General features: G+C 48.8%; 1 protein-coding gene across 1 annotated transcript in view; it reads right to left on the bottom strand.

Annotated features, from left to right (window-relative positions):
- LRRN2 (leucine rich repeat neuronal 2) overlaps nucleotides 1-13,526 on the bottom strand; it is a 108,276-nt gene extending 94,750 nt beyond the window's left edge. Inside the window, exon 1 of the mRNA XM_006133072.5 lies at nucleotides 13,129-13,526. The gene's annotated coding sequence lies outside the window, so the exon portion shown is untranslated. The remainder of the gene's footprint in view (nucleotides 1-13,128) is intronic.
- Nucleotides 13,527-26,467: the final 12,941 nt, after the last annotated feature.

Below are 26,467 nucleotides of genomic sequence, written 5' to 3'. Positions count from 1 at the left end.
AGGATCTGGCTTACTGCAGCTACCAACATGGACTCTTCTTTTCTACTATCAGGAGAAGATACTCCACTCTCTTTCATCTCCCATGGGGATTAGATATTCAGTGGTAGGCCTGGCCTTACATTTCTGTGAACTGTCTGCAATCCAGCACGTCCAATACTTTCCACCTCCCCGAGCCAACGGGTACACTACCCGCTGCTAGTTCCGATACTGCACGTGGCTTTCAAAAATATCCCTCCACTAGACTCTGAGTCATACCCAATATCCTGGGTATTTATTTGTGTAATTACTTCTTTCAAACATTCATTCGAAGCAAGAAACTTCTCAGGTTCACAGCTCCCAGTGATGCCAGTGGAATTGCTCTGGGCCCAGCAGAAAAACATCCCTGAAAATAAGCAAACAGCATCCCAGTATGTACCAGGCTGTCTATACTACAAGTCTTGGGGGAAGGAGAGCAGGTGCAGAGCTGTAGCTCCCCAACCCTCTCCAGAGCACAGAGGGCATGGTACCTCTGCCAGGCTGTGATTGAAAGGGCTTAGGGCTCTGGCCGCCACCAAATCACTAGGCTACTGGGCAACTGCTCCCTCCCCCCACTCCCGACCTCCACCATGTCAGCAGGTCTGTGAATGGGCATGCATCATCTCCAACTTGCACAAGGGGCAGGTGAGGGAGAAACAGACCCTGAAAGTGAGCTAAGGCAAAGCAGATTGTGTCTGCTATTCTGAAGGACGGTGCAGATGGGGGAGCTGGAGCAACGGCCGTTACCTCTGGCTCTTCACTTCTCTAACCCCCTGGATTTAACTCTGTCACTAGGTTATCCACAGCTACTCTATAAGGAAGACAGTTTGCATGAAGGGCCCTGTGCACAGCAAAATTTCACTGGGCTATGCATGTTGCACACAAATCAAGTCTGACCCTACTCTCACGGACGCTAGTGTCAATCCAGAGTTGCTCCAATGACACATCCATTCCTCCGTCCATCTGTGCTGTGCTTGTGCCAGGCACAGCCATCAAACCATCTCTCCATCTCTCTGGAAGCACCTCAGAACCAGTATCCAATCCTTACTCGCTAAGGCTACGTCTACGCTGCAGTGCTAAATAGCTATTCTGCGTCTTTTGAGCATGCTCGCTAGTCCGACGTTCCTGTAAACTTCATTCCACGAGGAGCAGAATAGCAATTAATTTTGAAATAAGTGCTGTGTAGATAGTGCCAAATTTTGAAATAAGATCAAATTACGTATCTTATTTCGACCTACAGTGCAGTGTAGATGCACCCTAAGGGACCCATCCTGCAGCCCTTACTCACACAACACTCCCATTGACCTGAATTGGAAGTCTTGCCTGAGTAAGCCCTGTTTTTGCAGCCTATAGTGAAAGGAATTGTAGCCTATTAGTAACAACCAATGTTACTTATATATAGATTAACCCGTGTTTCCCACCCTCTTTTAAATTTACCAGCAGCCCTATTTCTGTAGGACTTCCTCCCTCAGACAGAGAGACAGACAACTCCTCTCACATACCATTTGCAGTTCCCGTACTGCTCTGTAACAGCACCAAAGAAATCCTTGCTATTTTTTCCACTTTTCAGCAGTAGTAGCTTTGTAGGTGCAGATGGATAAATACAGAGAGATTTGGGGCATAAGTTACTGCTTTTAAACAAAAAACAGCCCTCTTAATTTGACGCCCATCAAACCCAGAAAACAACACAGGAGAAAATTCATTGTTTGCCAAATGGAAAGGAGCATGTTCAGTTAAGACCGGTGGGGATTGGGGATTGGGGGGTGGGGGAGTCTATTTGTTGTGCCTCTCAGCAGGCAGGGGAGGGGGGAAGTTTCAGAAAAGGGATTCAACGAAAAATATTTAAAAACCATAAAGAAGTCTGGAGAGTGTCATTAAAATTCTCTTTATCTTATTTAAATGGTGGTTTAATGAAAAGGGAAGAACAATTAAAAATCCTCAGTGGTGGAATATAGCACTTGAGTGTAATCTGGGAATGGTTTCCTTGATAGCCCTTCGGAGAGTTCTCCTTTGTATGGTGTCAGTGGGGGACTGGGTAAAACTCAGCTGGGTCACAATGGAGCGCACCCAGCTCCTTATTCCCCTCAAGTGTTCTAGAGGGAGTCTCATTCTGTTCTCCGGTGAGTATTGAAGAGATCATGCCTTGCATAACTATTACCTGAGCAATGAAATGCACACAGGCAGTTACTGTCTCTCCTACCTATACATGCCCCCCACCCCCAAAGCAATAACTTGGGATAGGGACTCAGGATTCCTGAGTTCTTTTCTTTGTTCCTTTGATAGTTGGAGCTGGGGAATGGGAGTCAGGACTTTCTCCGGGAAGAGTGTGATTTGCTGCTTAGAACTAGAAGTGTGGACCCCTGGGAACTCTTCCCAGCTTTTGTGAGGGAGTGGGCCTTATTGGTCAGGACATAGGAGTAGGGATCCTGGTTTCTATTCCTAGTTTTGTGGAGAAGTGAGTCTTCCTGATTTAAAAGGTGCGTGGAGTCAGCCCTCCTGAGTTTGGGAGGAGGTTTGTTAAAATGCCCCACGTGGTAGATAGATGCTTTACAAAGGCTTTAAAAAAATCAAAGCAGGCGATGTAAAGTTTTACACAGATGCACAAAAGACTCTTTTAAGTATAAAACAATTCCCCCGGCTTAAGCTTTAACACAAACAACTCAAATTTGGTCAACAGAGAAAGGAAAACAGAGACAGCCAAGCTCAGACTGTATTGTGTGCCAACTTGAATCTTGGAGAGAATTTTTATTGCTGGTTATAAACTCCACCAATCCAGTTTTATAACAGAACCTGGGATAGCCTCTTAACTCTAATGAGCATCTCTAGAGTTTGTAAGGGGTCAAAGGATACCAGAGTGTTTATAATGTGCTACACAAGGAAATGGTTTGGGTTCTGGGTAGAGCCGGTAAATAAATAATTCATCCTGAGTAATTTATTGACTAAGTCTGTAGCTTTTTCCTATTTGGGTGAAATGCCCCCAATGTGCAGAGCCAGCATAATCCCAAAGCACCATTTATGTTCCAATTAAGCTTTCTGTGCGTTGTCTGGGAACAGATCCCAGTTTCCCCATATTTATTTGTTATTCAGAATTACTCACCAAACAGATTCTGCACAGAATTCTTGCCCCACACCTTGTTTGCAAACAGTTTACTAGGAGTGCTTGATATTTGAATTTCAAGCTATTTTCATGAGCCACATCAGGCCAGATGGCATGTTTTCATTTCCCTGACCGGATAACTCTTAGATTCAGGCATCTCCTGCAAATAGCTGTGAGTAAAAATTCAGATCTCTCTTTCTGGAAATATTCTTCAATATTCCCTTATGAACATTCCTGCCAGTAAACTCATTGGCTGGAGTACTCAAAAACACTGCCAAACTGAATTCATTTGAAAATCTGTATTTCCTTCCAGAGAGCTGCCTACCCCTAATCCCAGGTGCCCTGTAGCAAGAGGGTGACATTCAGCCATGTGCCGTGGTGCATATTCAATGGGACTCAAGTGGGGCATGTAGACCCTGAGCTGTCTGCTCTACATAGGACTGAATTTCACCCCAAGTGAGTATGAGCAGCAGGTTTGAGTCTGATGGGCCTGGTTCTTCTTTTGCTTGCGCTAGTTTCATGCTGGGATAGTTGTGTTGGCTTTAGGAGAGCGGTTCCTGAATTATGCCAGTGCAGGGGAGAACAGAATTACAGAATCAGGCCCTTTATTTCTAAAATGCTGCTGGCCAAGTCAGGGGAGGCCGTCAAGCACTGATACTGGACCTAGGAGTGTTGCTGCACTCAGGGCTGGATTAAGACATGCTGGGGCCTTAAGCCAGGGGTGGGCAAAGTCCCTGGCAAGCCCCCACTTCCATGTTTACCTGCACCTCTGCAGGTATCAGAGGATTGCTGCTCTGGTTGGCCGTGAATCGCTGTTCGTGGCCAATGTGAGCAGCGGGAAGTGGCATCCCGGTCCCTGGCACTTCCTGTCGCTCGCATTGCCCGTGAACAGCCATTCGTAGCCAACCAGAGCTGTGATCCTCCGCTATCAGCTGAGGTGCAGGAACACAGTGGCGGTGGCCCACCAGGGATTAACCCGCAGTTTGCCTTTTTTTTTATTGCTCACCCCTGCCCTAAACTATGTCAAGTTTTAAGAGTCCCTAGAGCATTACCAAAAAATGCTCATCTGATGAAATGGGTTTACCCACGAAAGCTCATGATCCTATATCTATTTTTGTTAGTCTCTAAGGGTGTGTCTAGACTTCAGGATTTTGTAGACAAAAGTGGACTTTTGTCGACAAAACGATACCTGCATCTACACTGCCGCTGAGTTCTGTCGACATAACGTCGACAGAACTCAGCAGTTTTGTCAACGGCTGTAAACCTCATTCTACGAGGAATAACACCTTTTGTTGACAGAGTTCTGTTGACAGAAGGCCTTAGTGAATCTACACTGTCCTTTTCGTCTACACTGTCATGTTGACAAAGCGCCTTGCTTTGTCTACACAACTGGATGTAGTCTAGATGCTCTTTGTCGATAGAAGCTTTGTCGACAGTATCTATGGACAGAACTTCTGTCGACAAAAGCCTGTAGTCTAGAAGTATCCTAAGTGTACGACTACACTACAGGACAAAATCAAATTAAGCTACGTCACTTCAGCTACATTAATTGTGTCGCTGAAATCGAAGTCGCTTAACTCTCCCTTCGACTTCCCTTGCTCCTCATGAAAGCAGGGTTAGCGGCATTGACCATAGTGCTTCTCTCACTTCGAATTAGCTGTCCTCACAAGACCCGCTAATTCAAACCCTGGAAGATCGACAGCGGCAGCTTTGATCATCTCTGCAGTGTAGACGTACCCTAAGGTGCCACAGGACTACTTGCTGTTTTCAAAAAATGTGTATTATTCTAACAGAAAATATAATGAAAATAGAAATAATGAAGTTTTATATTTGCATCTCTATCAGTACATAGACGACGATGCAACTAAAACCTAGAAGCGAATGCATCACTTCCAGCATCCCTCTCACCAAGTTCAACAGGGACTAGGAGCCTTGGAAATGCCATGGGTTTCCTGTGACACTGAGGGGGAGAGATGTTGTAGCTCACAAATTAGCAATGGTTCAAACTTTTGAGGGCCACACACAGCCTTGAGGGGTAGCGTGGAGAGTGGATAGGGCACAGGACCAAGACTCAGGAAACCTGGGTTTTATGCTCAGCTGCGTGACCATGGGTAAATCAAGGCACCTCATTGCACCTCCATTTTCTCTCCCACCTAATGGATCTTTAAACTGCAAGCTGTTTGGGGGCAGGAACTTTCTCTCACTCTGGGTACAGCGCTGGGAACTATGGATCCTCCCTCTCCATTGAGCCGCTTTTATAACATAAACATCAGCCTCAGATAAGCAGCTATACACTTGCCCTCCTAGCTCCTTGCTTGCTCCTACCTTTCCTTTTGGGAGAAGTGGAAATCAGAGGGTCTTGCGGGACCCCAACTGGGTTAATGGTTTTAGATGCTCTGAGATGCTATTGGAGCAATTTACTTGCCCATTTACGGCTTTACTAAAACCTGTGCATTGGAACAGCCTATTACAAAACCAGCAATAAATATATTTATTGCAAAATACTCTACCCTATCAACAATCTCCAAACCTGCATGTCTATTTTACTGCCTATCCATTGATTGATGCCTTGGAACACCTTCAGGGTTTTAAATGGCGTTCTCTCCCTCTTGCTCTCTCGCACACTCTCATCTCATTTTCTTTGCCCTAGAAAAAACTGTGGGGGTTGAGATTCAGGAGAAGCATTCAAACTGCTGGGCTGTTCTGCAGTGTCAGAGTGGGAGGCAGGGCTGGAAAGCAGGGGCACAGAAGGTCAGGATGCGTTGGCAGAGATGTTGGAAGGAAGCAGCATAGCAGGGGATGGTCAGAAGGCACTGACAAGGGTGAGGGGAGGCCCCAAACGGAATAGCAGACGCTTGGAGTGAGGTGCATTGGAGAATGTGTGTGATGATCCAGTACTGAAAAGCAGGAGTTGCATAAAGGGGTGTGTGTGTGTGTGTGTGTGTGTGTGTGTGTGTGTGTGTGTGTGTGTGTGTGTGTGTGTGTGTGTGTGAAAAGGAGAGGGCTACAAGTTAGGATCTGCACAGTGTGTGTCCAAAGGCCAAGGGCTGAGCTCAACCCTTACAACGGAAGAGAAGCAAACACTTCTGAATCACCACGTGCCTTGCGGTGCTTCCCGTCACACCAACTCACCCCAGCAAACTCCAACCCCGCTCTGCACCTCCTGCCTACACTCACCTGCCGCTCCTCTCCGTGAAGACCAGCATGAGCCACCATTTGTCTTACCACAGTGGCCAGAGGCCCCCGTTGACGATTAGTGCCTATTGTGCTAGGGTGGAACACAGAACAGTCCCTGCCCGAGATAGACAAGAGGCACTAAGAACAGGAGATAGTAAAGATTATTGTCTGCATTTTGCAGATGGGAAACTGAGGCAGAGTGATGACATGTCAGTGCCAAAGAGGCTGGGTGCTTTTCAAAACTGGATTGTATGTGGCTGGCCCAAGGTCAGATGGGAAGTCTGTGAATTCGGTTTCCCTGAATCCCCAGCCAGAGCTGAACCACAAGACCATCCCTTCTCCTAAAGGTACACTCTGCTTTCATTCACTTTTACCGTGCTCTTGTTTTAATTCACTCTACAGCAGTAGCTTATAAGCCACCCTCTTGTTTAGCAGGTCTAGTTCCATCTTGTCTTTCGGGGGGGGGGGGGAGGGATGGGGATGGAGGGTTTCACAGTTCCCAGTGCAAGGGACAGAGGAAGATACTTCTCCTGGGAGTGACAATTTCATTTTAAGGAGGCTGCTTAGTGGAATGAGATACAATTGCTGGCACCTCCCACTCAGTAGCAATAGGCAGAGGGATGTGCACCAGTCAGTGTGCTTGTGGCTCACACCTCTTTGTCCTCAGAGTGCAAGCAAAACACTGATCTCCAGTGTGTTTCCAGGCGGAACTGCAAAAGCGATTGGTTGCAGCAAGTTTGAGGGTGACTCCAGAAAAGCGAAGGGCAACCGAGACTGAGTGGGCTGCATGAACGACCCTCCTTCATCTCAGTGGGCTGCAAGATTGTCCTAACCAAGACAGTTTCCCAGGACAGGGCAGTTTTGCTCACTGTGCTCATGTACCTAGAATTTACAGAGGGTGCTGACTGAAGTGTAGCAGCTCTGTGATTGGATGCAGAAGAAGCATCTCATGTGCAATTGGCACTCACCTCCCTTCACATGCCCTGGCTCTACGTGCGTGTCACTTGAGTAACACCAGTAGGAAAAAAAACTATGGACGGAAACCAGCAGGATCTGGCAACCCTGCCACATGGGCAATGGTAAACAAAATGTCTTGTGGGCCACACAGAACCCAATGGGCCACCTGCAGGCCATTGGCTGCCCAGGAACTATTTGGGGGCAGTTCTCTAGCTGGTGCTACAGAGATCAGACTAGATGATCAGAGTGGTCCATACTGTCCATTTAATCTATGAATCTGTGACTTGCCAACATAACTAGGGCGCTGGCTCCTGGCCAGCTTTGCAACCTGCTATCGCAACACAGGAATGTGCCACAGAGATGCTGAGAACGCAGAGCTGGTGCTGCCCACGATGCCCCGCTGCGCATGAGTGAAAAGAACTTTCCTCACGGTGGAACCTTCATCCCAAACTCAGACTAAACATGTTTCTGAGGCCACGTCCACATTGTGAGCTGGTGTGCAAACCCCAGGTGGCACAGACGCTCGCAGGAGCTGGGTAAAAGCTAGCGCAAGTATAAATAGTAGTGGAGCTGCGGTAGCCTGATTAGCTGCAGCAGCCAACTGCCTTCGCTGTGCAGAGTATGCATCTCTGGGGTTTGAGGGGGGAGGATTGTACTGGGCACAGCTGAACCATGTTGCCACTGCAGCTGTCTGGGCTTTCGTGGCCACGCTATTACTTACATTTGTGCTAGATCTCATCACGCTGCTGGAAGTGTGTCTACACGAGCAGAGTATAGCATGTAGAGGCTCTTGTGCCAGAAGGAGCTGTCTACACTGCCCCTTCTTGCGCAAGAAAAACCCTCTTGCGCAATGCCATTCGTCCTGAAAATAATTGGCTTAATGGCATTGCTCAAGAGGGATTGTCTTGCACAAGAAGGGGCAGTGTAGACAGCTCCTTCTGGCGCAAGAGCCTCTTCTGCAAAAATGGTGGCTCATTAAGTATGCAAACGCGTCTCGGTGATATTCCATGCTTAGCCTCATTTGCATATTTCTCGCGCAAGAAGCCGTGAGTGTAGACATAGCCTATGACTCTTGCAACCACCTGCAGTCTCAAGCAAGGTGCATGCTTGGTGGCCATCTTCTGGAGAACAGTGACTTAATTAATAGGGAAAGGTCTGGGTGAAGAGGAGCCCTCAGTGCACCAGAGTGGATGGTACATTAGGAAAGAACCCCATACCGGTCATCATCAGCTGAGAAGGCAGCATAGGAAACCCTCTAAGAAAAGCTGCTGCAATCAAATCCCTCAGCCCACTTCTGCAATCTCATGAGATTCAGAGGTGCACCTAGCCTTTAAGGTATTTGTCTTGACTGAACCCCACACCTTCCGAGGTTCTCCCATCTCTGGCCAATTCATGGATCTTGGGGTTATTTCACACATTTATACCAATTAGAGAGAGCCAGGAATAGAAGTCAGGTCCTCAGCTGGGGTAAGTCAGTATCGTGCCACTGAAATAAAAGGAACTGAGTCCATGTTCACCAGTTAAGGGTCTATCCCTGGGAAATCCTTCCCTGCCTAATTTTAAATGTGTCAAGCAATGCAGCTCCCGCCACTCATTCTGGGAGGTGATTATGCCACTGAATAGAGCTCACCGTCAGAAAGTTATTTTCTGAAGTTTAGGCAGAACTTTCCCCTTTTCCTAATCTCTGATGACTCCCCGTTATATTCCCCTTGAACTTATAACTCCTCTGCTTCCTGTGTTGAGATTCCCAAAGCTGCAGCCCTCATTTTCCTCTGCAGACACCTTCACTGGTGGCCACTGGGCACTCAGCAGGGTTCCCACCCTGCCAAATGTGCCTATGCAGTGGAACGCAGAGGCATTGCTGTACAGCTCTGAATCCTGCATACAAGCTCTTGCCTCCCCCTGCCCTCCCAGCTATCTCACTGCTGCCTGGGACTGGGACACATCTCCGGGCACGTGTGACAGAGACGGTGGCTCAGTGCCACGTAATGCATAACAAGATCAGATGTGATCTGGCTGGGTACAAAGGGTCCTACTCAACACACTCCTTTCATTTCCTTTGCGCTAGTGGAATTTTATCAGGGTTCTAATGACGCTGCTTCATAAAGAGCAGTGGTGTTATCGCGGCTCGCCCCCTCACTCCTCCCCGCCCAAGTAGCGATAGACTATCTCCTTGTTTCTACATTACAGCCACACGGCTATGGGAGAAGATAAGGGGCAGGACTGAAATGTAAGGGTGAGGAAATACACATCCCCTTGTCAAAAATAACCTGGAGATTATTAGCAGAACAGAGATATTTGGCTGTACTCACAACTACGTTAGAGGTCTCAGACTTCAGACCCCAAAATGCCCCTTTTCCAAGGATGGGAGTTATTGGACAAATTGGGTAGCAAGGAGAGTGCCTGTTCTAGGACTGAATAACAGCTTCAGGGCTCCCTTTCCTCAGCGATAAGTGCACTTTGGGGGGGTCAGAGTCTCCTTTGTCTTGCACGTTGGACAGCCATTTGCATTAGTGCAAAAGTGAGAGGGGAGGGGTTGCAAAATGCATTCACACACCTGTGCACTATGACCTCCTAGTCAGTAAATCAGTGCCTTCTATGTTGGTATTGCTCGACACACCTTTTGTAAGGGGGCATAGGTTCCAGATGGATTGGGAATCCGGCCCTTTATTTAGAACCAGATTAGCCCAGGGAAGTCCTGCATCTGCTGCACCTGGAAGTCCATTCTAGCCCAACATTTCTGGGATACAATGACCTGGAGGACTGGGAACAGATGGAGCAACCTAGGACAGTGAGCCTGGAATAGGAGACAGCTGCTGGGTGCTCCCCCACACCTATGGGGGGAAGCCAAGAGCAGGAGTCAATCATAGAGTCAGCCTGTGTTTCCCATCCATGAGTGGGGAGCTGGGAGCTGGGGACAGATCAGTGAATCTTGACATCTCTGAACCCCTGAGCAGAGAAGCAGCAGGCCTGGGGCACAAGGGGGTATGGTAGGATCATGACGCTCGCAGGAGAGTTGGTTTCACGACCCTGCTGTGAGTAAAAACTCAATCTCTGAAAGGCAGAGGAGCTGACCCTGCAGCTTGCCTGCAGGCAGAACTCACCCCGGCTTGGCAAGGCATTTGCCTTGCCACAAGGCTGCCAGATCCAGCCTCTCACTGCTGTGAGCTGCGTTGGGCTGTGCCCTGGGAACTGGCAATCTCAAACAAACCAGCGGGACTCCTGACACGGATTCAGATTTACGTGGCACCTGCCCCAGCGGAAGAAGGGACCCACAGAGCCATGTATTTTTACCACCACTTGCTTAGCAGTCGCTCAATGCCAACAGTGTGTCTGGAGCCACCCAAAGCACAAACCTCCCTGTCCTGAGAACTCATGGAGCTTATTGATGCTTCAGTTGCCAACCCACGATTAAGGTTCTGCCTCGTTGGTTCAGGACCAGCATGGCTGGGTGAGGGGGTGAAAGGGAAGGAGCTTCCCACCGTCATCCCTGCTGCACTTTCTGTGCAGCCTCCTTCCACGGAGCCCCCAGGGCCCCTCAGTCCTTTGTGCCCAGAAGCTGGAGACCAAGGGGAGCTGCAGGTTCTCACGCCATCATTCCTTCCCATTCCACTCCCGGGTGAGGGCACATGCTGGAACCGAACAGATGGTATCCCCGAGGGTCATCTCCACTGGCCTGCGGCCTCCAACCTGTGCAAGACCTTCTGCACAATGTGCATTTTCCTTCCATTGAATGCACGGCCCCTAGTAACTGCAGCCCTCAGGCCCTCTCCCTTCCACCCCACCCTGGGAGAGGCAACACCCAGGCTGAGAAAGGGCCCCCCTCTTTCCTTCAGCACTTGTTGCCATTGCAGGGAGGACAATCTGCTTCTATCCCCAGGGCGTGACTCTAAACTCTCTCCCTCTTCCGCCCCCCCAGCAGAATCCTATCACTCCTGGAGTCTTAGCCAGGTGCTAGAGGAACGAAAGGAATTGCGGAGACTTTACAAGCTCATTTTTGCTCCAGGCTCCAGTGCAGAGGGAGAGGCAGAGCAGGAGGGAGAGACCCGGTGATTGTCCAGGCAGCAGAGCAGAGAAGCGGGAGGGAGAAGACAATTGATGTCACTGCTGAGCATAGCAACACTGGAATCACAAAGCCTTATTTACACTGAGCATCCAGGGACACGGCTGCTACCTTCCTGCTTCCCTGCAGGCTGCAGCCTGAGCCCCGACTCCGTTACTATGGAGGGTACCATAGTTGTGCTATGGGGGGAAGAGGAGTGGGTGGTTCTAGGATGGGACACAATAGCAAAGGAAACCCAAATACACATCAATCTGCTCAAAACAAGAGTTCCTGCTAACCTCCCAGCTCAGCCCATGATTATACAGTGCATGGCTTTAGCAAGCTGGAGTCACAAAACATCCAAAGAGGGCTGGGATTTTTAGCCTGGGGATAGGTATAGGGTGAGGAGTGCCCACAAGGGAGGTTTAGGATGGACAGTAGGAAAAACTTCCTGATTGTCAGGGTGGTTAAACACTGGAATAAATTGCCCAGGGAGGTTGTGGAATCTTCATCACTGGAGATATTTAAGAGCACGTTAGACAATCACCTGTCAGGGATGATCTAAGATGGTGCTTGGTCCTGCCATGAGGGCAGGGGACTGGACTTGATGACTTCTCGAGGTCGCTTCCAGTTCTAGGATTCTAGGATTCTATGGTGTGTGGGGGGTTGATGTGTACGTGGGACGTGGGTGGTGGAAAAGGGTGCTATAAATACACAAACAAAACAGCAAGATCTTTATTGTCCTGCTGTTCCTCCTGCCAATACCACGGGGCAGGAGAGGAGAGCAGACACCCTGTCTACATTCCCACCTTGCTTAACTAACCCTCTGCCTGATGAGACTGCTCCCGTCTGTGCTAAATACTGACCTGTGGGCTTCAGCTCTAGCTACCTTGCTTCCCCCTCGGAGGGCTGCATGACAGACAGGCATCTGGGTGGGCTTTTATTTCTGCAGGTTCTGGGGGGTTGGTGGTGGGTGGTTTGTCTGCTCCCCAGGTCAGGGAACCCCCTTTGCAAATGCACATTTGCATTGCTGTTCCATAATCAACATCCACTGTATCCCAAGAGCTGGCTTGAGGATCACTTTTTTCTTTGCTGTCTCTTGTGCGCTACTCCACTTTCCCCTCGGCCATCCGCCAGCTGAGCCTGTGCTGGCAGGGGTGGGGCGGGAGGCTAATGGACCAGACTAGGTTATTTAACTCAGCTGCTCTCCCTTCTCATTTAATTGTTTCCATTTGTCTCTGCCACAGAAGGGTTAACGTGCTGGAAACGTTGGCTCCTGGCCAGGTCACATCCTCTTGGTGTTCTTACTCAAGGCTGGATTCTGATCTCACTGACACCCGGAGAAGCCCACTGCCTCTCCATTGCTTCCACTGGGGTTCTTCCAGATTTACACTGGTTACTGGCTCCATTGATTCCAGTGGAGTTTCCACATTTACACCAGCGTGACTGAGATCAGAATCAGGCCCTTCACATCTGTGCTACAGAAAACCTGCCTTTCCATCGGCTGCCCTGCCTCAGTCTTGTTTTTCTTCTCTGTTCATCACAGCCCAACTGAAACACCCAGGTACCACAGCGTCCCCCCCATGCACACCAGCATTCCCTATCCACTGCCTTTTTTCCCAGCATTTAGCATCTGTCCTAGAAACAAGAGGGAGAGAGGGAAAGAAATGCACTGGGAGGGAAAAAAAACCAGCCACCCAACTCCAGATGCCAAGACTTCCCCGTCGGCAGCTGTCACACCAAGCAGCCATGAGCAAGTACCCCCATCCTTTCCCCCTCTCTCCAGACCCGCTGTGCACCGACGATGCCCGCTGCCAAATAAAGACAGATCCGAACTTACCCTTGGACTCTCCTCCGGTCTCCAAGCGCCGCTGTCATTTGCCTGTTGACCCCCTGACATGGACATGCACACATCAGGTTCAGACGGAGCCCCGGCGCTGACAGACAATGGGGGGCCGCAATTTCCTTCACAGCTGGCGTAATGGACCAGCCAAAGCTGAGGAGGCTTCTGCTCTATATCTCCCCCCCCCTGCACACACACACCCTTTATTTCTTTTCTCAAAGAGGATGACAAGCCAATTTTCCTCTCTCTCCCGCTCTCTCTCCTTCAGCTACTTGTCTGGAGGCAGCAGGGAGGGACCATCTTTCTTCCCCCTCTCACGTCTCATTTGTAAGCACACACACTCCACTCTCCTTGGCTTTCAGCAGCTTCCCACCACCTCCTCCTCCTCTTTCTCCATCCTCCCTCCTCCTCCTCCTCCTGCTGGAGCCTAGTCACTGCAATGTGCCACCCACCTGAATCCGTTCCCTGCCTGCTGTGGCACTTAACTCCTGAGGCACCAGCGAGCTCTGCTTTGTAAACACGGGGACCAGGAGGAGAGGCACCTGGCAGAAACAGGGAAGCACGCAGATTGCTGTCAGGGCTGAGCCTCGCAGCACCGGTAGGAGCATCAAAAGACTCAGCAGCCACTAGTCATGTTTAAAGCGGTGTAAAGGCTGGCACCTCTAGGGGCAGAGTGGCTTCCCTGCTTCCCTCAGTGCGACGCGTGTCTCTCTCTGTCTGAGCTCTCCCCCCACCTCTTTTGGGGCTGTTTAAAAGGACCAGAGGCAGACGGAAGCCTTTGTAGGATGGACTTGCAATTGGTCTGTGCCAGTCCAGCTTGCAGGGCCCTAATCTGGGCCTGTCCCTGGCTCCTCCCACTCCCATCACACACAACTGGCTTGCGGTGTCATGGCACCACGCTGTCCGGGGGACCCTTTCGTGTCGTGGTGCTGGCGTGGGGACCAGTGTCTTGGCAGCGAGGCGTCATAGGGCTCCCCCCATGGGTCTGCACTGAAATAACCCTGGGAGTTGCCTGTGGTGTCAAAGGATCCGCAACATCCATGGCACAAGGGCCCACGTGGGAGTTCCTGCTACGGTTTGTGGCACCCTGGCATGAAGAAACCGGGAGACCCTCCTCCCCCACCTTGTTGCCATGAGCCAGTTCAAAGGGGCATGGCTCTGTGGCATCCAGGTCCCCTCCTGCCCCCTCTTCACCAGTCTGACAATTATTTAACCCTACAGCAATTATTTAACCCTGAGGGCTCTGCTTCTCCTTCCCCATCTTGACTTGGGTCATCGTGGTGTCTTGGCAAGGAGGACCTTCCTTTTCCTTTGCACCAATCCAGGTTGGGGTGAGCGCCGGTCCAAAAATGAGGCACTTTGGGCCTTGGCATGGAGTTGTCTGGAGATCCTTGCGCTTTTCTTTGGCTGGGGCTTTTCAGAGTCTGGCAAAGCGCAGGCTCCACTCTGCCGCCCTTTGCTTCCCACCCTGTTGCAACTTCCAGGGCTCGTTGAGCATCATCTAATAAGAGACACCCGGTTCCTCCATGCCAGGGTGCCACAAGCCATAGCAGGTGCCACAGACCTGGAGCCTTGGTGTCTTCCTTCTTCTTGGCCTATGTGGAACCCAGCAGGCCTCAGACAAGTGCTTCTGAGCCACATTTTTGCATGCCACTCTTAGAACCTCACTGAGTTCATTCAGATCTTGTTCCCTGTAAATGCATCACATGCAAAGCTTGGCTGCTAAAGGCAGGAGCATAGCAGAGTTTACATCAGGTCAGGCTGGACAGAAATCTTAAGCCTAATCTTTCAGAAAGGAAGGATGTTTCTGGGTGTAAAGTGATGGCTCAGGCCCTGGAATACCTGGTGTGTATACCTTCCTACCCCAGGTTTCTTGTGCAACCCTGGGCAAATCCCTGAGCCTCCTGGGCACCTGCAACATAGGAATGTTAATACTTCCCTATCTCATAGGGATGTCATGAGGATAAACACGACAATTGTGAGGTGTGCAGGTAACTGGTAATGGGGCCCAAATATGTACTTCAGATAGAAACAACAAGGAGGTGTTAAAGACTAACAATTTCATTATGGCATAAGCTTTTGTGAGTTGCAGTCCAGACTTGAAAGTTGCCATCCTCAAGCCAAAAAACTGCAGAACCAGGCTGCTTGTATTTGGGCAATTCCACTGCCAGTACTGAGGAGAATGGAGAGGTCTGGACATCAGAGGTGGGAGAAATCCGGAGTCCTGTTAGGTCTGCAAAACCTGGTCTGCTGGATGCCAAGTAGGGAGAGTTCCATCTTGCACCCTCTGCGCCCGGGTGAGGTTGCTTGCTGTGTTTCAGATGGACACCTAACTCAGCTCAAGTGCACCAAATTCAATGATCTCCCAAGCACTCTCTTTGGCAAACAGGTCTCCTATTTCCTGACCTAATGGCATTTTGAAGGGACCAGACTGGGGCGGGGAGAAAGGGTAGGCAGCCTTTAGCTACCTGTCAGTAACCTCATCAAACATACCTTATGCGACAGATTCCCCCCCTTCCTTCCTCCCCCCCCACGCTTTATGAAATTATCTTATGGATACAAATATGCACACCTTGAAGATGCTTTGGAGAAAATACCTCACGCAACATATCCATTTGAATGTCACAATCGGCTGGATCTATAGATCTTATTTTGGTGTCTGTATCATTCTTGTATGTAAAGTTAGAGATATGGGGTAGAGAATGGTTTATGGTTTTTAATGTGCAAATGAAAGCCATCTGGGGTGTTTCCAGTTCTGGGACATCTCAGTGTCTGGATGATAACCTGTAAACAGCTTCCTTTGTTCCTTTAAGTCTAAGCTTAGGAAGACATGTTCCTACCCAGTTGGTGTAGGGTCTGACCAGGTAATTTTCCATGGAAGGGGAGAATGTGGAAGCAAAGAATTCCTGTCCAAAAGGAAGGCTATTTAACATACGAAGAATTCAGACTCTTTGTCTTTGGCTGGCTGGACACGCCAAAGGAAATAGGCAGGAACTGCAGGGTGAAAAAGATATTCCCTGGTTTGGAGGTTTAGCTTAAAGAAGAACAATTTTAGGGTAAGTTTGGAATAAGCTTTAGTGTGTGAGAACAAGTTGGCTACGTCTACACTGGCATGATTTTCCGCAAATGCTTTTAATGGAAAAGTTTTCCGTTAAAAGCATTTGCGGAAAAGAGCGTCTAGATTGGCACAGACGCTTTTCCGCAAAAGCACTTTTTGCGGAAAAGCCTCCGTGCCGATCTAGACGTGCTTTTGTGCAAAAAAGCCCCGATTGCCATTTTCACGATCGGGGCTTTTTTGCTCAAAACAAATCTGAGCTGTTTACACTGGCCCTTTTGCACAAAAGGACTTTTGCCCGAACGGGAGCAGCATAGTATTTCCGCAAGAAGCACTGATTTCTTACATGAGATCGTCAGTGTTCTTGCGGAAATTCAAGCAGCCAGTGTAGACAGCTGGCAAGTTTTTCCACAAAGAAAATCTTGCCAGTCTAGACACAGCCATTATGTATTTTCTGTTGTATCTACTTTGCTCTGTCCATTTTCGCTTGCATCCACTTAAATACTACTGTTTGTACTTAATAAAATCACTTTTATTTACTATCAAGCCAAGTTTAAATAATTGTTACCTGGGGGAGCAATCAGGATGTACATCCTCCTTTCATTGTTAAAGGGGGCTTACCTGAATGGTTTATCTGGAGGGGGGTTGATTTCCTGGATGCGGTGCCTCAAACTGCATTCTCCTCAGAGCTGAAGTGATTCAACAACTGCATTGCTTTTTTTTTTTGGAGGGGGGGGGGAGCAGTGATCTCAGCTCTATGCCTTGGCTGAGGGAGACCAGGTGAGCTGGCCCAGCAGGATAGGGTGGTGAGAAGTCCCAGAGATCAAGGAGGTGAATGTCAGTGGCTTTGTCAGCAGTCTGGGAAACACCAACGCGTGTTTTGTGATTGCTGCCCATCACACCTTTACAAAAGGGCTGCCAATTTGTACATAGAGTGGATCACTACATAAAAGAAATTGCTTTGTGGATGTCCATGCTGCCTTTCATGGTTCCCTGGATATTTGACCTCCCTTTGCCCCCTGGACAATAGTCTTGTGCCAACTACAGCTGTTGTTTCCGTACAGAAGTGATATTAGGGAAGTTTTTAGTGCATTTGTAGCTTCTTCTAGTGCATCTTAGGAGGAGGAGCCAATGCCTCATGGCCAGACAGCTCTCTGCAGACCACAGTTTGGGAATGCTCTTTATTGTTAACTGTAGGGTACAATGTCTCTGGCTGAGGGAGTCAGGCAGCTGTGGGATTAACCAAGCTATCGTTCACTTGGTGAAAGGGAATGGCCATGCGCCGACCCAATGGAGAAAGGGAACCTGTGAACTGGAACCCGGTCCCCGCCCCCCCACCATGGAAAGCCATTAAACTGAACCATCCTTTCAGATCCAACAGTTCTGACTTCCCATCGCTTTGTACCTGTGCAAGGCACCTCCCCCTCTACAGAGCTCCAGCTTGGTAGTGGTTAGGCCCGCTTTGTCCAAGTATAAATGATGGCATGAGGTTGAGGCGATGGAGAATCGGGCTCTTCAACTCACACCATGTGGAGTTCCCAGACTCTCGGAGAGGTCGTTGTTGGGGCTTCCCAGGGCTGTGAAGTGTATTATCTTGTCTCTCCAAATATACACACTGAGACGGACCCCATCACATGCTTTTATGAAATTGACTTATGGATACAAATATGTATATATGACTCAAAGATGCTTAGGACAAAATACCTCTAGTAACCTATCTATTTGAATGTCACGGTTGGCTGGAAGTGTACATGATTCTAGGATGCATTAACAGGTGTATTGTGAGCAAGACATGAGAAGACATTCTTCCGCTCTACTCTGCACTGGTTAGGCCTCAGCTGGAGTATTGTGTCCAGTTCTGGGTGTCACATTTCAAGAAAGAGGTGGAGAAATTGGAGAAGGTCCAGAGAAGAGCAACACAAATGATTAAAAGTCTAGAGAACATGAGCTATGAGGGAAGACTGATAGAACTGGGCTTGTTTAGTTTGGAAAAGAAGATTGAGAGGGAACATGAGAGCAGTTTTCAGGTATCTAAAAGGGTGTCACAAAGAGGAGTGAAAAAACTTGTTCTTCCTGGCCTCTGAAGATAGAACAAGAAGTAATGGGCTTAAACTGCAGCAAGGGAGGTTTAGGTTAGACATTAGGAAAATGTCAGAGTGGTTAAACACTGGAATAAATTGCCTAGGGGGGTTGTGGAATCTCTGGAGATATTTAAGAGCAGGTTAGATAAATGTCTATCAGGGATGGTCTAGACAGTGCTGGGTCCTGCAGTGAGGGCAGAGGACTGGACTCGATGACCTCTCGAGGTCCCTTCCAGTCCTAGTATTCTGTGATTCTATGATTTTATTTTGGTATCTGTAACATTCTTGTATGTAAAGTGAGAGATATGGGGTAGGGAATGGCTTACAGTTTTAAATTTGCAAATGGAAGCCATCAAGGGAGTTTCCCTCAATGTCTGGGTGGTCTCCTGTAAAAAGCCTTTTGTGCCCTTTGAGTCCAAGCAAGGGTTGGTCTTAGGAAGTCATGTGAGCACCCCACCTGGTAGGGTCTGACCAGGGAATTTTCCATGGAAGGTGGGAGAGAGAACGCCAAGGTCCCGCTCACACCAATAGCTGGCTAAAACAAGGCGCTGTTGAGCCTAGCACAAAGACAATCGGTTTAAAAGACTCCAGCGAGATCTAAGTGCAGAGCCAGACGCCGGCATGGATGAAATATGAGTGCATCCAGGAGCTGAGTGGTGGGGAACATGCTTCCAGCTAGCTAGGCAAAGGCCGTGCCCAGAGGCAATTGCAGGTGGACCCAGGATTCCATTTCAGGCCCTTCTCCTCCTTTGTGTGAGTGAACTGACAAACTGGAGGAGACCTTTGCCTGTCTGCCTCCAGCTCAGACTTTGTTAGTGAGCTCTATTCATCTCAGGCAGCCCCACAGGCAAAGCCCCTGCTAGGTTGCAATGTTTGCCTTGAAAAGGATTGTGGGTCCATGCACTGGCAATCAGAACAGCTGGACTTGGCAACAGGTTTGGGAGTTTGCAATAAGCCCAGTGAAAGCAAAGGATTTATAGGGTCACTCCAGGAGTCTTTCATCTCATGTGATGACTGATTTGACAGCACTTAACTCATCTGGGACAGAGTCAAGGGCATTTCCTTAGATCAAAGATCTGACTTACTTTAATTATAGGCCCCCGTGACAGGTCACACCTTCTAGAGTCTGGGAAATTGATCACTGCAACTATGAGAGGCTGCTATAATAAAGCATGTGATTTACTGTCAGCCTAACGAACAAACAAACCAGGGCATCTTGTGAACAGAGCCCTTTTAGCCCTTAGACAGTAGAGAGATAGGTCCTAATCCAGCACTTTAATTGATGTGGATGGATGTTTTGCTACTGACCTCAGTGGGAATTGGATCAGACCCTGCTCTTTAAATATCTTTCATACAAACTCTCCTGGGAAACTCTTTATAGAGAAAAAATATGAAAAAGAATGAAGGGGCGGATAGGGGGAAGTTTAGATGCAGCTCCAAAACCCCCTGAGTTTTTAGTGCCCAAAATCCAATCCCAGATCTGAGTTTTGCAAGTGATCCATTATATACTGGGTAGAATCCTAACCCCAAGCCACCATCCCCTAACTTCTGTTTTAAAGTGTAGTGGTAAAGATACACCAGAGGGATGATGCTGAATTCTGAGGAAGGGCCCTATCCACAAAGTCAACTGAATTCTAGGGCCATACATTTAGGACACACAGGTCCCCTACTGGAGTGGTCTAAGTTTATCATTGAGCAAATATATGACTGGACCAGATACAGGTAGGGGGGAAAGTAACTTACATTTCTTATAGATCCTGTTATTGTGTGTGGGGGGGAGAGGGGTTGTGTGGGGGGTACAATATGACAGTACCTGTAAGAAATGTAAATGTGGGGTGGAGCTTGGGGGAGGGGGGGGGACTCAGGGCAGAGAGTTGGGTGTGCAGGGGTGCAGGAGTCAGGGTTGGGTTGTGAGAAGGGGCTCAGGGCAGAGGGTTGGGGTATGGCATGGTGGGGAGGCTCAGGCCAGGAGGTAGGGATGTGGGGTGGTGCAGGAGTCAGGACAGGTGCTGGGAGGTGTGGGCGGGCTCAGGGCAGGGGGTGGGGGTGTGAGGAGGGTCTCAGGACAGGGGGTTCAGATGGGTGTGGAGGAGTCGAGGCCACAGGTGTGTGTTGGGGAGGCTCAGGGCAGGGGGTTAAAGCATGTGGGGAGTGTGGCAGGGCAAGACCATTATTTAGGTAAGGGCAGGGGGGCTGATGCTTTCCCCTCACCCCCAGATTTGTGCCAGGAAGCTATTTGCTCTTCCTTTCCCCATCACTATCAGGGAACAACTGGGAAGTGCCCGGCTTGGGTCCCTCACTCCTCTGCCCCCTGCCCTCACCAGCTGGGAGCCAGAAGAATGCAGGGTCACTGTGTGCTTTCCTCTCACTCCCTGGGAGTGCTGGGAAGGGGAAGAGCAAGCAGCATCCTGGTAGGAATCTTCACGGGGGGGTGGGGGCGGGCTTCAGCCTTCTTCTGCCCTCCCTAAGGGGCACCCTGGTGGGGCTCGGGGCTGGTCCCTTTAACCTGCCTGTCTGCCTGCTGGCTGGTGCAGCAGCCTGCAGGAAAGCCCCAGGAGCCAGGCTGGCTTCAGCTCTGCAGCAGAGCGCCTCACCTCTGCACCTCCACCTCTGGAGCGGAGAGCCCAGTATCCATCAGCTTCTTCTTACCGGAGTGGTGCACCGGTGTGCACTGCATTACTTTCACCTCTGCATGCAGGGCCCTAGAGCCCGGAAAGGTCCCTTCCTTTATTGAGGAGATTAAGCCTTGGAGCGACCAAGAGAAACTTGTCTGGGAAGGGAGATTTACTAACTCTGGGTCTCTAAGCAGCTCCTTGCTTAGGGGCAGTCAGTGATCCCTGGACGTGGGAACCTCTGGTGTGTGGGGAAAGACAACGCTAGTTCCATGCACGCGCACACACGCGCACACACATTCAGGCCATAGGAGACCATCTTTCTCACGGGAAACTATTTGGACTTTAACGGATGCTCTCTGAGAAATTACTCTCCATACTTGCTGGCCCGCCATTGACCTGCCTGCCCTGAAGTTTAATCTCATAGTTTAGCCATGCGGAACAGATGCACAGCTAATCTTTAGTTCAAGGAAGGGAAAGAAGGCTTCCTGTTTTGGAAGGAAATGCACCTGGTCTATTCTGTTCTGTTCCAGTTCTTATACGGAGCTCCTCACTGTCGAATCCCAAAGCCTTCCAAAGTGATCCCTGAGAGGAAGGATGGTGCAATGGTTAGAGCACTTGGCTAGGGCTAGGCAACCTGGATTCAACTTCCTGCTTTGTCATGTACTTCCTGTGCAACTGTGAGCAAATTACATAGCCTCTCTGTGCCTCAGTCTCCCCTCTGTAAAATGGGGCTAATATCGCCCTGCTATATGGTGACAGAGGCCATATAAATACCTTAGCTAGATTCCAGAAGTGTGTTAACCTATCAATATCTAGATGAGCTCTTACCAGACTAGTAATACAGGGAAACCTCAGCAAAAGCAGAGAACAGATGTGTGTGTGTGGGGCGGGGGGGAATGGATTAAGCTCTTTTGAAACTCAAAAAAGTTTTCGTGTCATTTTGGGGTGAGTTCTGGCTTGTTTCTTGTGCAAACCAGTTCACCCATCCCTAATAGCAGGGCAGGTGTGCTGCACTCAAGCTCTGCATACGTGGGGAAGGGAGAGGGGAGATTGCTTGCACAGCATCTGCCCACGTTATGTCCAGTTGAATTAGTACTTATCAGTCTCTCGCTTCCGTGAGCAATGAAGCTCTTGAATTCATCCAAGAGCTTAACCCCCGCAGTGCCAAAACCAGAGCAAAGGAAAGAGGATAGCAGGCTAACAGAGGAGATTGCAGAGGCCTTGTTTATTATATTTATTAGTGCAGTTGTACTTACAGGCTCCAACTGAGCTCAGGGCCAGCAATGAGATGTCATTTCAGAAGGGCAGGTTTTATACAGATATCTTGTTATGTGGCTGGCTAAAACGATGACTTCAAGAAGGAAGTTCTATTGCAGGGGTCGGCAACCTTTCCAAACCAAAGAGCCAAACTACATCAAAATTCAGAACAAGGGGTCAACAAAGAGAGCCGTACAGGTCGTCCTCGCTATAAATCCAAGATACATTCCAAAAAGCTTGGACTTATAGTGAAACAACTTAGAGCGGGGAATTTTTTTCCTGTGGTTAACTTCCCTTTGTGCAAATTGGTGAGGGTGTGTGTGTTGTGTGACTTAAGAGCAGGTAATGGAAGGACTTATAATGCATCAGTTCCTACACGTGTCAACGACTTGAATGCAGAACGGTTGTATTCCGGGACGACTTATAGTGGGGACACCCTGTATAAGAATGCCAGTTGGCATAACTGCCTCCCTGTAGCATACTGTACCCCAGGCCAGAATAGTGTATGCTGTATCCCCTGTATCCCAGGCCAGAGTAGTGATTTAGTGTGTTTTTCTTCTTGCAGATCAGATGCAGATTAGCAGGAATTGCTTAGAGCTGGTGGTAGGATACCAGACCTGAGGAACCAGTGGTTCCATCACACCAGTGTTGCGCATTATTCCCACACGCGACTTACCAGGGGTGTTCTGCAGCTAGCTGTGGATATTAGGAACCAGAGAAGAGTCCAGCAACATAGAGTAGCACGGGGGAGAGCCCCTAAATCTTTGGCTGGAAGGAGGTTGGATATGGGATGGTTTCCTCCCCAGCTGCCTGAGAATTGCTAATTAGCCCCATTGGCTTTGTGATGGCCTTGTTCACTGAGTGGGCTCTGAAGACAGCTGGGTGAGCAAGTGTCATGGAAGCAGCAGGACACAAATGAACTGCACAGAACTATGCCAGTATCTGTGATGATGTCCAAGGGCTTGTGTACATTTGTGCAGCATGATTGGGATTTGGTCCTTAAAACACCATAGAAAGGGGAGGCTGAGACTTGATTTCAATTCCCTGCTCTGCCACAGATGTCCTATGTGACCGTGGGCAAATCACTTAATCACTCTATGCCTTAGCTTCCCATATGGTCAATGGGGATAATATTATTGAAAATGGGTGTTGTGAGTATTAAACATTATGAATGGCCCAAGCTACTGTGGTTAGGGGGGTATATACATCCGTATGATAAGAATAAGTCTTGTAGTAGAATTGCCCTACTCGTGGGCTGAGTTCTAGCCTTAGGTTACTTCCCTCAGGGCTTTATGCTATGACTGGGAGGTTTGGATCAAAAAGGTGCTTCCCTGGGGATGGGAACCGCTCCACAATGCCACTTGAGAGACCTGTTTTTGAACTCTTGTCTTGCTCTGCATTCTGAGAGAGAAGGCCAGATTCTGCTTCCTGCAGAGGGAGCGAGGAGAAGAATTTGCACTGCTCCATCTCCATTTTTGGGGTGAGGGAAAGAAGAGTTTCATGGGGACAGCCGAAGGACCTCTAAATGAAGAAATTTCACTGGGGACCCCGGGGCACGGAAGCATTTACACCTCGGACCTCTTAAGCTGCCCGCAGCCAGGTCCTCAAACATGCCTGGAGGAGAGACAAGTGTGTCTGTGATTGGACTGGAACGTGGGCCAGAAGCCTCTCTGACTATCCCTTTATTCAGGAACACGTTGCTACTGCACGTTGAGCCGGCTAGCTGCAGTCAATGACTAATGCATGTCATTTTCAAGATGCTGTCTCCACACAGACAAGTGCTTCCCGATCGACGTTTTAATTGTGTGTGATTTTAGCTGAGATGGCGCTAATTTATTTTCTCTGCCACTTCAGCGATTCTGACGCTTTTACCACTGCAGAAATCACCTGGAACATATTCTTCAAGAACACAGGGTTAAAAGATTATCTCACTGGAGATGCACCTCATAGAAATCTAAGGCAGATCTTTCCTCAGTAACCTTTTACAGGTCTCTGCTTCTACAGAACCTCACGTCCCTGGTTTTTCTCCTCTAAGCCATCAAGATTGGCTCTGGGAAGAACGCAGCCACTACAGTCTTTTGAGACAGTTGTGGTTACAGAGAGAATGTGATCTAAGGGGTTGAGCATTTAAGTTCTGATCTCAGCAAGAGACTTAATTTTCCAGTGCCTCCATTTCCCCCTCTTTAAAATGGGAATGGTACTGATCAATTTACCTTGCACGGCTTCATGCCTGAAATTCACCCCCGTGCCGAGGGCCCTTAGAAGTCCTGTGCATCACTGAAATCCTAATTTTAACCCCAAATTGCAAAGCAAATCACAGTCAAAACCACTGCACGTCTCTTAGTTTTGCAAAGAAATTTACAAGCCAGTGAGTCCGGGAATAAGTTCACATTTTCAAACACAGAGGCGAAAGGGGAATGCACAAAAGACCAAATTCTGAGCACTTCTGTGGGAATGTATCTGAGTAAAGAATAGGTGAAAGCAGGTTAGAAACATCAGGGTTTGGCTCTACCTCTCTAGTCCAGCACTCTCTGGTTCAGCAAATGTCCGTGACCTGGCATGATTTTAGTTAGCCAGATGTCCACTTATCATGGGTGGGGCCAAGTTTCCTGCTATCCCATAAAGTTTGCTGACAGCCACCAGCCCTGGTTGTCAGTGTTCTGTGTTGTTATTTAGCTCTGATTTACCTCTAAATGTCTTTGAAGAGCTCAGGGAGCAGTGGAAGTGTTGGTCATGCTTCTAGACAATATTGACCTCCTGTGGTTTGGCAAATTCTCTGATTCAGCGCCAAGGGCCCGAGGATGCCAGATTAGAGAGGTTCAACCTGTACTAAACTCCCAAGCTCAGGTATGTTTAGCCCAGGTTTGAAGACCAGAAGGGACCATTCTGATCATCTAGGCTCAAATCCTACATCATGCAGGCCTGAGAATTCCACCCGTGATGCCAGCCTTGAACCCAATAACATGGCAATAAAGACAGAACAAGAGTGAAAGAATTCACCCAGCCTTACCCGGTGAAGCTCCTAAGTGGGCTATCCTAGATATCTGCTGGAACCATTTGGGCACTGCAGCTTGAACTACCTGCAGGTTATTGTGGCTTAGAAATCAAGAGCAACATATTTTCCTAGCATCCGTTATGCTTCGTCTTTTCCTTGACGAAGGCTACCACATTGAGAGATTTGCTTTTGGTCAGTGCTGTGCTCGAGTCAGCAACTGCTACTGCGGGCAAACAGGTGAAGGGACATTCCGGGTTGCTTCCCCCAGCTCTAGGTTCACCCACTGCCCATGACTGGCCTGTGTCCCTTTGCCTGGAGAGGTGTACTAAGCTTGGCGCACACGTGCCCCAACTCTCTTCAAGAGCCAGCCCACCTGCTGGCAGCCAACAAAATAAGTGGTTAGGTTTTCAGAGCAGCTGCACATCCAAGGTTTGATTTCCATTATCTTTCACCTGGCACAGCCATTACATCAGAGGTGCTGGTAAAGGATTGGGCTGATCCTCACAGTATTTTGTTTTCCTTATTGTTACCAAGCAACTCTAACGCCCTGGGGAGGACACTCACTGGCTGGAATATTTCGAACACTTTGACATTTTGATAAAAAAAAAAAAGTGAAAATAGACTAGCAATGTTTCTTGCTGAAAACACGCTCCCGGTTCTTTACCCAGCCCACTGCAGGTTGAGGGGCATCTCTTCTTTTGCTGCTGGACAGTGTTCTCTGCAAGCTGAGCACTTGGGCGGCCACCCAGAAGAGATTCAGGTGCCACCCAACTGATTAGCACAATGCCCACAGCTGACAGTGTGTGTTTCTGCTGGCGGTGCACATCCATGCATGCCTTGGTGCGCATAATAAAATGTATTCCAAACACGGATAGAAAAATTAGAGGGAACACTACTGCTGGACAAATTGATCTATTCAACCTGTGCATGAGGGATCATGAGGGTTTTGCAGTGACTGTTGTACCTTCTGTGCTTTGATTTCTGGTAAAAATACAAGGACAGAGCCCTGGCTTGACACAGAGAGTTAAAATTAACCATGTTATCCCATGGGACTCCTAGGCACTACAAGATATAAGAAAAATCCAGGGTTGTCACTCTGTCTGGGTTTCATGCTGAAGCCTAGAATGAAGAGATGGAAATAGCTACAAGCATGGCTGATATTTCTTTTTGTTTAGATTATCCCTGGTGATTATCTCTGGGATTCAGTCTGTGAACACCCAGTTTTTAAGTTCACCCATTCTGACTTTACACCTGTGCGGAGTACTGCTAAGGTATGCCATAGCAAGAATACTAGCCCATTGTGAGATCAGAGGTAACTCAGCCAATCACTGCT

Source organism: Pelodiscus sinensis, chromosome 27 (assembly GCF_052426305.1).
Source record: "Pelodiscus sinensis isolate ZL-2025 chromosome 27, ASM5242630v1, whole genome shotgun sequence".
Classification (NCBI taxonomy): Eukaryota; Metazoa; Chordata; order Testudines; family Trionychidae; genus Pelodiscus; species Pelodiscus sinensis.
Note: the sequence above shows the minus strand (reverse complement) of the source record. Positions and strands in the feature narration are given on the sequence as shown.